This window comes from Triticum aestivum, chromosome 3A (genome assembly GCF_018294505.1).
Source record: "Triticum aestivum cultivar Chinese Spring chromosome 3A, IWGSC CS RefSeq v2.1, whole genome shotgun sequence".
NCBI classification, from domain to species: Eukaryota; Viridiplantae; Streptophyta; class Magnoliopsida; order Poales; family Poaceae; genus Triticum; species Triticum aestivum.
Genome location: NC_057800.1, coordinates 3,198,617 through 3,212,519, shown reverse-complemented (window position 1 = coordinate 3,212,519; position 13,903 = coordinate 3,198,617).

The window sequence follows — 13,903 nt, the reverse complement described above, 5'->3', positions numbered from 1 at the left end:
TTTATTTATTTTCTTCTATTTATTTTTGAGTAAATTTTTTATATAGTTTTTTCTTTTCTGCTTTATTTATTTTCTTCTATTTATTTCTGAGTAATTTTTTTATATAGTTTTTTTCTTTTCTGGAGTTGCAATAAGTTATTAAAATTTTGAATTGCCGGTGTAACAGATGAGTTTTCGTCCGAAACCCTGATACTTTGAAAGAGATTGTCCAATTTGTACACGAAGTGCATCCAGCTTTGGCCATGATCCTCTCTACTTTTTTGCGCATGCTATGCGGGTGAAATGATGATACCATGCCAAGTTTTAACCTTTTCAGAGTTCATTCTTAGTGCTTTTTAATTTCAGGGCCATTTAGCTCAAAACAAATCAGTAAATGCATTAAAAATAGCTAACTATGTCCGAAAGGGTTGAAAGTTGATGACGTGGCTTTGAATGGTGCTTGCTGAATACAAAAAAAGGCCGGAGTTGTAATAAGTTATTAAATTTTTGAATTGCCGGTGTAACAGATGAGTTTTCGTCTGAAACCTTGATACTTCGAAAGAGATTGTGCAGTTTGTACACGAAGTGCATCCAGTTTTTGCCGTAACCCTCTCTACTTTTTTGCACATGCTATGTGCGTGAAATGATGATACCATGCCAAGTTTAAACCTTTTCAGAGTTCATTTGTAGTGCTTTTCAATTTCAGGGCCATTTAGCTCAAAACAAATCAGTAAATGCATTAAAAATAGCAAATTATGTCAGAAAGGGTTGAAAATTGATAACGTGGCTTTGAATGGTGCCTGCTGAACGCAAAAAAGTCCGGAGTTTGAGAGGACAGAGTGAGGGTGTAAACATGAAAAAATATACATAAAAAATACATTGATCATCATTGATCTTTTTGTGTACAATCTGAATTGTCAATATGAGACCTCAACGGTTTAGAAACCGGTGAACACCCATATTGCAGCCACAAATTCTACACATAGAGTGCAATGAAGACCAAGTGCTTGTGATAGTTTGAGAAGTAACATATTTAAGGTGGTAAAAACCCTGTTAGCCGAGCGAGGTGGGACTAAAAAACAGCTGCAACTCCAAACCTCTAGTACCGGTTTGTGGTACGAACCGGTACTAAAGGCGCTCGTGGGACCCCAGCCGGACCACGGCGTGCCACATCCTCTTTAGTACCAGTTCGTGCCACGAACCGATACTAAAGGTTCGCAACGAACTGGTAATAATTAGCTCCGGCCGCCTAGCCATTTCGAACCGGCACTAATGAACACATTAGTTCCGGTTTTGTTACAAACCGGTACTAATGTGCTTCACATTGGGCCGTTTTTCTACTAGTGTGTTTTTTTCCTGCAGGACCTTATTCCTTGCACTCTTGAGTCTTTTGGGAAGGAGAAAATAATTGTTTATGAGTCGGCCTAAATAGATTTTAGATGATTGCCAAAAAGTTGTTATTGAAGGATTGGAGTCAAGCTTAGGATCAGTTTATCCTATGGGTCTGTACTACAAGGTTGAGGTATGTCACTCCTCATTCATTTTGCTATCGAACCTTGTTGGTTGCATTCTTGGGTGCTTTGACAAGGAGAAATTACACAATGTGATTGTGGTCACTACTTTTGATTATATTTTGCAAGCAGTTCTGTGAAGCCATTGTGGCATGTACTTAGAATTTCTGTTGATGTGCAGTGGTCAACCGACAATGTAGAAATCATGTTTATAGATGAGTGCTTTATGTCGGGGTGGACGAGCTTCCGTTAGGCCATTGATTTCCCAATGAAGGAGCTTCGAGGCAAGCACTGAAATGATGTATATTTGTATATGGCAAAATCTGTAGGAACCCTCTCCTTGTTTCCTTTTGTTCTTGGTTTTGCTCCAGTTGATTACTACCCTATGAGATCTGCACAGAAAAAATTCATGTTGATTTGTTTAGTTGTGGCATGTATCGTAGCTACACCAGTCTGATAATTTAGTCCTCAAATAAGGCAGTTTCCGTCTCCCCTTTACATGTGATGGATATATGTGGTTGTTTCTTGCCGTTGCTGAAGCGAGGACTCTTACGTGTATTTTTCTGTTCTCCCTGATTATGTTAATCAGGCCATATGTGTTCTGTTGGTCTATTTTCATTTGTCTACCTATACAGAATTTCAAAGATGTAATTTTCTATCATGTAGTTTCCTCTTTCTTCATATACTAACCCTCTCCTAAATGATAGATGAGGTAGGTGACTTATCTCATGTATTTCTTTTCTATAAATTACAACAAGTCTATTTTAGTCATCTTAAGGGTATGTTGAATATGACTGTAAATGAAGATATTCATTCTTGTTATTGAATGTGGACAATCTGATTCATTTTAAAGTAGTTCCTTATCTTTATGACTAGACTAGGCTTCTACTTTAGCGAGTGTTTCACTTCAACACAGATTGATGCAAGAAAGAAAGAATTCTTTTGCAATAAAACAAGCATTGAGTGCCCAAAGCAGAAGAGGTTGAATTTTTTGCCGACGTAAATTTAAGGTAACCTTCTCCATGCAATTTTTTTCAACCATTTGTATCTAAATATCAGTACCCATTTTGAACTACATGCTCAGTCCGACCTTTTTATTTGATGTTATTGGTGTGGTATGTGTATAATTGTTAACTTGGTCGACTCCCATAGAAAACGATAGCCACCATCTCATCGAAACATCGGGACACCTTAGCCTCTATCACTTGGTTGCGGTTTTAGTAATAGGTCGTCACACATTACAGAAAACTATTTTCCATTCTGTGTCTCTATGCTCATTTTGTGCCCGGGTGCAGCTGTGAAGGAACACTACAGGTAGAGAAGAAAGAAAGGAAGCATGATGGTATGCACCACTGAGATACCAAGTCCGGCCAGCCAGATGAGTATCAGGAGAGTGTTTCTTCATTGGACAAAAATTGTCCTTTAGAGTATATTAGTCTTTTAATCATCAATGAGTAGACTAACGCATACATTTTTTTTCGACTGCACCCATATAGTTTGTCTTTGCTGAATATACTATATTTACTTCATTTCTCTATTGAGTTAGCAATGGAAATATAAATGATTTATATACTATATAATTTCCAACCATATAATGATCAATTAACGTTGTTTCTCTATATAATTTGTCTTTGCTGAATATACTATATGTGTTTGGTCTGCACCCATATAATGATCAATTAACTACCGAAAACATCCTTTCGAGACATAATTTATTTTCATCATTTGTCTTTGCTTAGGATTCTCATTTAATTAGTGAGCACTCAGATTTGGAATATCAGCTCTTTAGTACTGGTTTATCATTTTAAGAAAATAGGAGCAATGTGATTTTGTTCTCTAGAGACTGGAATTGAATAGTAGGTCCTTTTAGTACTGTCCTACTACCATTTGTAGCTAACAGATGCATCAGTTCGACTAGGCATTATCATGTATTGTATCGTAGTATCTTTTTTTGCATAGAGTAAATACCTACTTCTGCTGTAGGTTACTTTTCTTTATAAAATTTGGTTCAGGATGCCGTTTTACCTGTTGTAATACCTTCAGCATAGAAGCAGTAGTGGTCTGCTCCTCCAAATATCTATAGCTTGTGGATGCTGCAGATGTGGCACAGGGAGCAGATGAAATGGAATAAGAGGACCCTCGGTGCGCGCACAAATTGTTTCTACCTGACAGCTGATAGTGAGGGTGAGCATCGAGTTGCAAAGTCATCGCCCTTCCCTGCAAATTACAGTTCCTTCAAATTAACCAAATCACCATCTTATTTTTTTCCTATTTTTCTCTTATTTCTTAGATGCCTGTGACCTGTCTTGAGAAGGTTCGAGCCGAAGTATAACTTGTACAATGCATCACCAATTCGTCCGACAACACTGTTGTTGTAGAGGTATCAGCGACCACAACTCTCCACAGAATCATCGCTAGCTGCGGCCGTCAATGTACCTGATGTTGTGTATGCCTCTTCATCCCTTTAGTCTGCTTGGTTATTCGGTAGTTGGATACAATATAATATCATTTATTAATCCTTTTGGTTAATTACAATATCCTACAGTCACCTGATAGAATTTCATGATTGTTTTGTCATGAAATAGGTTCTGCCAGAGCGAAGGGCCAGCGCATTTTGAAGGGTTTGAGACTGAATTGTTCATATAGTCTTGCAACTATTTCTGTAGCCAAATAATTATTTTTTAGATGCATTAGTTAAGAGCACTGATTTTTTTGAAGAGCTTTATCATGACATAGATCTTGATTTCGCTTTACTGCCATGCAGAGGTTGGATGGAGCGTCGAGGATTTCAGGCTTGGGGGTGGCCACAGGTTGCCGGATAGCAGGATGAGTTGGATGTGTTCTTCAAAGACAAGGTAATGTCATGGCTGACGTGTACCTAAAGTACATACTTCTAAGTTTGGTCATTTGTTTATCGTCATAGTTGGTTTCTCTTAATACTTTTTCTTAGAGACATGATCAAAGATAGAAAAGTTTCATTTCTGAGGCAAAAGTGGCAGTATAGTATGCATGCCTTGTTGATCTGTTCATGCAATTGGAAGAAGTATCTGATTCATCTGACCTAATTTAAGTTAACTTGAGTACAACGATAGATAAACATTCACTTGCAAATCCTACTCCAAATGGACATCAAGAGTAGTACATGGACAGTGTAAAATGCATTTGTGTTAGCTGAGTGAAAATTAGAGCTCAGCCTAGTGGTACTTTATTATTTTACACTGGTAGAAAAAGGGCCATTTGTCCCGTTTCATAAGGCCCATCTGTCCCGGTTGGGTAACCGGGACTAAAGGGTCGTTACTAATGCCCTAGGCTTTAGTCCCGGTTCTTATTCCAACCGGGACAGATGGGCCTCCACGTGGCCGCTCCGGGGAGCCCAGGCAGGAGGGCCTTTGGTCCCGGTTGGTAGCACTAACCGGGACCAATAAGCTTCCATGCGTCATCATTTCAGGGGCTGATTTTTTTCGAAAGGAGGTGGTTTAGGGGTTTTGGGGGTTAATTTAGGTTGTTATAGGTAGCTAATAGAGAGATGCGTCCTCTGTTATCTCCGTGCTACTGCAACTGCTATACCTAAATATGACTTAGATTGAAGTGAGGCAACATGTGGTGTATGTCGAAAGTAATATTAATCCTAACTTGATCAAGTTTGGATTGTACTAATTTCAACATGCACCACATGCATGTTGCCTTCACTTCAATCTAATCCATGTTCATTTCACCCACAGATATATAATAACTCTTCATGCTCGCATCATGCATCATCGTAATAACAAGTCCTACTAATCATCATCATACAACTTCTACTCGTTATTAATAACAAGTCATACGATCATCATCCTGATAGTCATTGAACCAACCCTACTTAATTGTTCTTCGCACATGATCATCAGTATTATGCGGGACCTAAATACCCTATTTAAGGTAAAATAGCATAAAACAATATAGACCCTGACTCTCCATTATGGAGAATGGAGATCATCCTGTCTCCAATTCTTGCGCGGCGCTTCCTTTTGCTTCCAAGAACCTCCTTACGGCTGTCCACATTTTTTCCACTCTCTGATTAGCATGTCTCCACTTCTTTTAGAAATCCGGTATGGACAGTTGAGATTCGTAGGATGACCTGGATATATGTTCAAAACACGAAGGCTGCCTTTCTGATACATCAAATGAGGAACACAATCCTCTGGGATTCTTTGTTGAAAAACATAGTTATAACTTCATAGTTAGCAATGATGTACTAGTTTTAGAAGTATGCAAAAGATGCACGGATGTCATAATAGTAAAAAATCTTACCAGGGTATCTCCATGGTAGTTACCATAGTTCAACACGTGCACTAGTGGCACATATTGACCATAATGTTGAGGAGTTTGATTGTAGATATTGTAATTCTCAAGATCAGTACAAAATCCGACCAGATGATTTTTCTCCTGATAAGTTAACTCGGAGCCATCGGTGAAGTGGGTTTGTCTACCATGTGCCGCACATTGTTTGAACAATCAAAATAAGCTGTCAATGGAAATAAGTTGTCAACTATTTTGAAATCAACAATATAAATTAGTTAATAATTAACTATGTTTGAGAAACTCACATAGCGGTAGAACTGGAGGCGTGTCAACAAGGACCCAAATGTCCATATTGTCTTGGTCGATGTCAGGATCACCAAGATCCATGGTGACAAGCATACCCTCATCAAAACCATACATCTTGCAAAATGGTTCCCAATTTTTGCAACCAAAATTGGTTACGCTCTCAGCATTATATAGATTTACTTCAAAATCCACATCGTGATGGGTCCTTAGGTGAATTTTCTTTGTTTCAAAATTTTCATGGTCTTCAAAATCCATCCTCTCCAAGACATAGCGTCTTGCATGGCATGGGATAAGCTATACTCAAATTGTAAAAGATGAAAATTACACGTTGAAATAGTTGAAGTCATGCTTAATTATGAAAAAACACTTGTCGCCGTTGCGTACCTTTTCAACATCGAAGGTCTCCTCGAGCTTAATGCTGAAGCGCCGATTGTCGGTGTCAAAACCGGCGGATCTCGGGTAGGGGGTCCCGAACTGTGCGTCTAGGCGGATGGTAATAGGAGACGAGGGACACAATGTTTTACCCAGGTTCGGGCCCTCTTGATGGAGGTAAAACCCTACGTCCTGCTTGATTAATATTGATGATATGGGTAGTACAAGAGTAGATCTACCACGAGATCAAGGAGGCTAAACCCTAGAAGCTAGCCTATGGTATGATTGTTGTATGTTGAGGTTCGTCCTACGGACTAAAACCCTCCGGTTTATATAGACATCGGAGAGGGTTAGGGTTACACAAAGTTGGTTACAATGGTAGGAGATCTGAATATCCGCATCGCCAAGCTTGCCTTCCACGCCAAGGAAAGTCCCATCCGGACACGGGACGAAGTCTTCAATCTTGTATCTTCATAGTCCAGGAGTTCGGCTGAAGGTATAGTCCGGCTACCCGGACACCCCCTAATCAAGGACTCCCTCAGTAGCCCCTGAACTAGGCTTCAATGACGACGAGTCAGGCGTGCAGATTGTCTTCGGCATTGCAAGGCGGCTTCCTCCTCCAAGTTCTTCATAAAAGTTTGGTAAACACTAAGGGTAGTGTCCAGCTCTGCAAAATAAGTTTCCACATATTGCCATAGAGAGAATAATATTAACACAAGTCTAATCTGCTGACGTATTTTGCAGCGTGACATCACACTATGGCCAAGCCTTTATTCGAATCGTTTTTACTTCCCCACCCCAGCGCGTTTTGCGAGGCGGTTTCCTTGGCATGTCTTGTCAAAGCAGAGATCGTGTCCCCCATTTACGGGATTCTCATCAATACGGACGTGGGTAACCCAACCGCGCCATTTATCACGGCGCTTGGGAGTCAAGCGAGTTTTACCAGGCTGGTGGGGACGCGTAGCCGCATCCGCCCATATAGGGGGATAAGGATCCACCTTTTTACCTACGCCTTCTTCCTCCTTTGCCTATCCATCTTCCGCGCACTCGAGCTCCAGCGCCCAAGTCCGCACTTCCCACCTCAACCTTCTCCAGCCATGTCCAGAGCGGGAGGCAAGTGGATGGTCTCCTCCATCACGGAGGGCCATGTCAAAGAACTAAGGAAGGCCGGATACTTGTCTAACGACATTGCGCACCGACTTCCTGAAAAGGGGCAGCTCCTTCCCACCCCAAGGCCCCATGAGAGGGTAGTATTCCTTCCCCATTTCCTCCGTGGACTGGGCTTTCCTCTCCACCCATTTGCCCGCGGGCTCATGTTCTACTATGGCCTGGATTTCCACGATCTGGCCCCAAACTTCATCCTCAACATCTCGGCGTTTATCATCGTGTGTGAGGCTTTCCTCCGCATCCGCCCCCATTTCGGCCTTTGGCTCAAGACATTCAACGTCAAGCCGAAGGTGGTGCGCGGCAGCCAGGCGGAGTGCGGAGGCGCCATGGCGGGCAAGATGGCCAACGTCCTATGGCTTGAGGGCTCCTTTGTGGAGACCCTGAAGGGGTGGCAATCGGGGTGGTTTTACATCACCGAGCCGCGTGACCTTGATTGGGTCGCAGCCCCTGAGTTCCGGTCCGGACCCCCTATGCGGCTCACGTCCTGGAAAGAGACGGGCCTGTAATGGGGTGACGAGGGAGAGGTGACTGGGCTGCAAACATGCATCCAATCCCTGGTGAACAAGCAGCTCAGGCTTGTGAATGTAGTCCATGTCATGCTCGTCTGCCGGATCCTCCCGTGTCAACGACGGGAATTCAATCTGTGGGAGTTTGACCCGGCGCAACACCCAACCCTGAACAGGCTCTTCGACACGACGCACAAAGATGCCTGGAGGGTGCTATTCAAGGGCGCCTAGGCTCCCGCATCCGCTTTCGAGGATCGTGGATTCAGTACGCAGCGTCAAGCTAGTGCGGTGAATTATCTTTACCTTTTACAGGACATTTGTTTCTCATAGTTTGACTCTATGCGGGATCTAAACTACCTTACCTTTGACAGGATTGGTAGGCGAAGTCCGGACAGATCGACTGTCCGGCTCCATTGCCCGAAGACCCAGCCGATGCCCGCTTAGCAAAGCTGCTGGCTCCGGCACCTTACGTGGTGCCGGAGAAGAAGGTCAAGAAGAAGACCACAGGGACTCGAAAGAGTGCCCGGCGTCTGGAGGTGTCGGAATCATCATCCGACGAATCCGAGACGCATTCCTCTCATGAAGACGAGGAGGAGGAAGAAGAATCCTCTCCCCCTCCAGCGGGGGGAGGAAAGAAGAGGAAGACCGCCCTAACGGGGGAGGCCGAAGGGTCCAAGAAGGCGAAGACCCTCCCTCCGGACTACTCCAACGACGCCAACGAGGGTGAAGAGGAGTGGCCGCACAGGGCCAAGCGCCCGGCGGAATCGTAAGTATTCGGATACCAGAGTAACTTCATGATATTCCTTTGTTGCACAACTTTCCCTAATGTCGAATATAATCATGTAGCCTGCCCAAGGATGGGCTCGACGAGTCGTCGAGCGGGTCCCTGGATTCATCGGACGTGAATTCAGTTCCGCCCGCTGCCTCCCCCTGTGCCGCAGACGACGCCGAAGTGGCGTCGCAACAAGTTCCGCGCCAAGAGGAGGTGGTCTTGGAGGAGCCGCGAGGCGACCTCCCGTACTCCGGGAGTAAAGGGGACAAGACCCCCCAGGGCTCCAAGTCCGGCTTTGCGTCGACACCGCGCCGGAATCCTCAACGGTTCTGGACTGTGGTAGGCGACCTCCTTCTAAGAGGAGCAAGCCTACCGAGCCGGCGGCCTCCGTCCAACCGGAGGCGCCGGACAATCTACTGGAGGTGCTTAAGGGCGCCTCCATCGACGAGGAGCACCGTACTATCATGAGTACGGTGATCCAGAAGGTTCAGTCCGCCAAGAGCAGACTGACTGAAGCTTGAGCTAGCCTCCTAACAGGCTTTGAGGTAAGTAAAAAATATGTAAAAATATTACCGCATAGACAGTAGCCCCTAATGCTCTGTTTGGCGTTCGAAAAGAAAAGCCGAATAGAGGATCTAATAAATTTCGCAGGAGTCTAACAAAAAAGAGTCAATATGCGTATGCAGGCTTCGCTGCTAGCCGCTGCCGCACTGACTGCGGAGGTGGGTGCCCTGAAGCGGACCGAGCGGACCGAGCAACAGCTCGGCCATGCCAAGCGGCAGCTCGAGGAGAAGGAAGGTAAGAGATACCTTATAGAAAAATATATAAAAATATGCAATTGCAAAAAATGACAGGATTATACTGCTTATTGTAGGGGCCACAACTAAGTTGGCGACCCTCAAGCAGGCGCTGTCCGAGGCCGAGAAGAAAGCGGCCACGGAGCGCACCGAGCAGGAGAAATTTGAGGCGCTGGTCGGCGAAGTGCGGCGAGAGCTTCAGGCTCTCATGAAAAAACATGAGAGTTTGGAGCTTGACTCGAAGACGCGGGCATCCGAGCTTGCGGCGACCCTTGAAATTGCCAAGTCTGCCAAGTGCCAAATCCCAGAAGGCGCTACAGGAGTTGGATGCGGTGAAAAAGATAGCGGCGGGTAAGTCATTCTTTATGCAAAGCAGACATATAAAAGTAAACTACTTGTTAGTTACCCGAATCCGGAGCTCTCTAGGGGCATTCGCAGATCTTCCCCGTAGCGTATCCGATGCCGCCGCATTCTACCGAGCCAAGGAAGGCAGCTCGATGGAGAACGTGTTCTGGTCTCAGTACGCTGAGGCTGGACACCCTGTGCCCTTGAGCGACCAGCTAAAGCAGCTGGTCGAGCTCCACAAGGCGGCCGAACAGGCCATGAAGGGCTTCATAGTTCGGCTGTGGCCTGGAGAGGCCCTGCCTGGGAGCTACTTCAGACTGGTGCGGCGGCTGGTGGAGGCCTGTCCAAGGTTCGAGGTCATCAAGCGCTCCGTCTGCATCGAAGGTGCCCGTAGGGCCTTTGCCCGTGCAAAGGTGCACTGGGGTAAGCTGGACGGTGAGAAGCTTGTGAGGGACGGGCCGCCGCTGGGGAAGCAGCATCGCAAGCCCGAGAACTATAATAAGGATGTTCTGGCGGGTGCCCGCCTCATGGCGGATGAATGTACCAGGGATGTAATTTTTGAATAAACTCGCTCATGTTGTCCTGTGCGCTGAAAACTTGTTCATATGCGCCAAGCAATGCTTTTTGAATTTAAAATATTACTTTCTGTGCGGCCGTTTATCAAAAATTGAGAGATGGCCAGTCGTCGGCTTCTGCCCCCATCCCACTAGTGCTGGGGTGTTCAGGATAAACCTGAGCGCTCTTTTTCCCATGATTGGTTCCTTCGAGGGAGGCGCTCAGCACAACGAACAAGGCAATCGGACTTTAATGCTTGAACACTCTCACTTAGCCATAGAACTCTATAATTTTAAATTTCAGCGAAGCCCCTAGTATTCGGAAGACCGAGTTCGGGGCGCTATCCACGCCTTGGACGGACAAAGCCGGTTCCTCGCTCGAAGCGGCATAAGTCTTTAAGGACTCAAAAAACCTCTCGAACAGCGACCAGTCTCTTGCCTCATCATGACAGTCAGTTTTAGCTTTCTCTACTGAGGTGCTCAGCCCAGCTCAACTGGGGCACAATCGCAGTAGTTCTCCTAGTGCTACCTTAGCCAATATAGTGGAACGTAAGGCACCAAAACATAGGAGCCGTGCAAACCCAACTATTGACCCAAATCATGATTCGGAGCCGATGCATATAGTGCTATAAGTTCGGGGTGCCGCACTTGTGAAAGTGTTCGGACTTCTCACACCATATTGAGGGGTACTGGAGCCCCTGGCGTATTTGCCGTACCATAGTGTACGGGTGTAGCATGTTATTAATGAACATATATATGAAAAGAGATTAATGCAAAAGATAGACAAAAAGCTATGCATTGTTTATAAAAAGGCTGTGATCCAAGCAGAACGATACAAATAGTGCGATAAGCAAAGAGTTGGACTATTTAACATGTCCTATCCAGGGGCAGGCCGCGGAATTGTATGCAAAACAGGTATACTGCTCGTAATAGAGACCACCTGGGAGTTCCATAATGCGGCATGGCTTGTCTGCTTCCCTGGTTCTTGCATCGTTTGTGCGGCAGTTGAATTGCCGAACGGGTCATCCGAAGTATGGAGTCCTGAAAGTAAGAGAAAAATAAAAAATAAAAAATAAAAAAAGAATTCGGCAGCCCCTTGTACGGTTTAAGCCATGTTTTGGGCATGCCGTGATAGTGCCCCTCCCCCTATGCCCATGGTATTTCAAGAGCGTAGTTATGTACGCGAAGCACTGGTTTCGCTATATCGCGAGGGCTAGGCTTGGGGCCGCATTGCTACGCCAGCTCGGAACGTGCCAGGCGGTCTTGTTGTACGTTACTCTGGGCGCGCTTGACAGTGTCCGGCCTTTTGAGGGCCGGACTGGAGAATTGCCTGGAGAGGCTGCTTTGTACTTCTGCTGCGAGCGCTGCCGTGTGCTCCTCCGTTCGGAGGGAGCGTTCGGTGTTTCCGTTGACCGTGATTACTCCTCGAGGGCCTGGAATCTTGAGATTGAGATATGCGTAGTGCGGTACCGCATTGAACTTTGCAAATGCGGTTCGCCCGAGCAGTGCGTGATAGCCACTGCGGAACGGGACTATGTCGAAGATTAACTTCTCGCTTCAGAAATTATCCAGAGATCCGAACACCACTTCAAGTGTGACTGAGCCTGTACAGTTGGTCTCTGCACCTGGTATGACACCTTTAAAGGTCGTTTTGGTGGGTTTAATCCTTGAGGGATCTATGCCCATTTTCCGTACTGTATCCTGGTAAAGCAGGTTCAGGCTGCCGCCGCCATCCGTAAGGACTCTTGTGAGATGAAATCCATCAATAATTGGGTCTAGAACCAATGCGGCGTACCCGCCATGACGGATGCTAGTGGGGTGGTCCCTTCGATCAAAAGTGATCGGGCAGGAGGACCATGGGTTGAACTTTGGGGCGACTGGCTCCAGCGCGTATATGTCCCGTAATGCATGCTTCCGCTCCCTTTTGGGGATGTGGGTTAAGTATATCATGTTCACCGTCCGCACTTGTGGGGGAAAACCCTTCTGTCCACTGTTGTTCGGCGGCCTGGGCTCCTCCTCGTCGTTGCTACGCAGTCCCTTGTCTCTATTTTCGGCATTTAACTTGCCTGCCTGCTTGAACACCCAACAATCCCTGTTGGTGTGATTGACTGGCTTTTCGGGGGTGCCATGTATCTAGCACAAGCGGTCGAGTATTCGGTCCAAACTGGACGGGCCCTGAGTATTCCTTTTGAATTCCGCTGACCGGATTTATAGCCTCTGAATCCGGCATTGACTGCCGTATCCTCGTTGCTGTCGCTGCTAACGTGGCGTTTTTGCTTGTTCCGGTGCGACCTGCCACTTTTGTCCTTGGTATCTGAATTACCAAGGTTCTTGGTTAAGTTGTTGCTGCGAGCTAGCCAGCTGTCTTCTCCCGCGCAAAAGCGGGTCATGAGTGTCGTGAGGGCTGCCATAGATTTTGGCTTTTCCTGTCCAAGGTGCCGGGCAAGCCACTCGTCGCGGATGTTATGCTTGAAGGCTGCTAGGGCCTCTGCGTTCGGACAATCGACTATTTGGTTTTTCTTTGTTAGGAACCGTGTCCAGAATTGTCTGGCCGATTCCTCTGGCTACTGAATTATGTGGCTTAGGTCATCAGTGTCCGGTGGTCGTACATAGGTACCTTGGAAATTGTCGAGGAATACGGCTTCCAGGTCCTCCCAAGAACCGATTGAATCTGCTGGCAAGCTGTTAAGCCAATGCCGGGCCGGTCCTTTAAGTTTGAGCGGGAGGTATTTGATGGCATGTAGATCATCGCCACGGGCAATGTGGATATGAAGGAGATAATCCTCGATCCATACCGCAGGATCTGTTGTGCCATCATATGATTCGATGTTTACGAGTTTGAAACCCTCGGGGATTTTATGATCCATTACTTCATCTGTGAAGCATAGTGGGTGTGCGGCGCCTCTGTACTGGGCTATATCACGACGCAGCTCAAAGGAGCTTTGTCTGTTGTGTTCGGCCCGACCGGATTTATTGTATCCGGAGTGACGATCACCGTCACGTTCCGTGGGGCGCCCATGCGATCCGTAGATCGATCTTGTTTGCCTTGCCTTGTCCTCCAGTATCTCTCGCAGGTCTTGCGCCTTTTCCCATGCCTTAGCATGTTTTGAGCGGCGCCGGGGAATGGCTTGAGTGGAGGGCCGAGAGGCCTCTCTATCATGGCCACGAGGTGGCCGGTCGGCCATGTCATGTGCTGGTGATGTAGGTGCTTCCTCCTCTAATCGGGGTAGCAACTTGCGCTTTTGGTAACTCTTGAAGGGGCGTTCGAGTTCATACTCTTCGGCCGCAAGGACGTCAGTCCATCTGTCAGCTA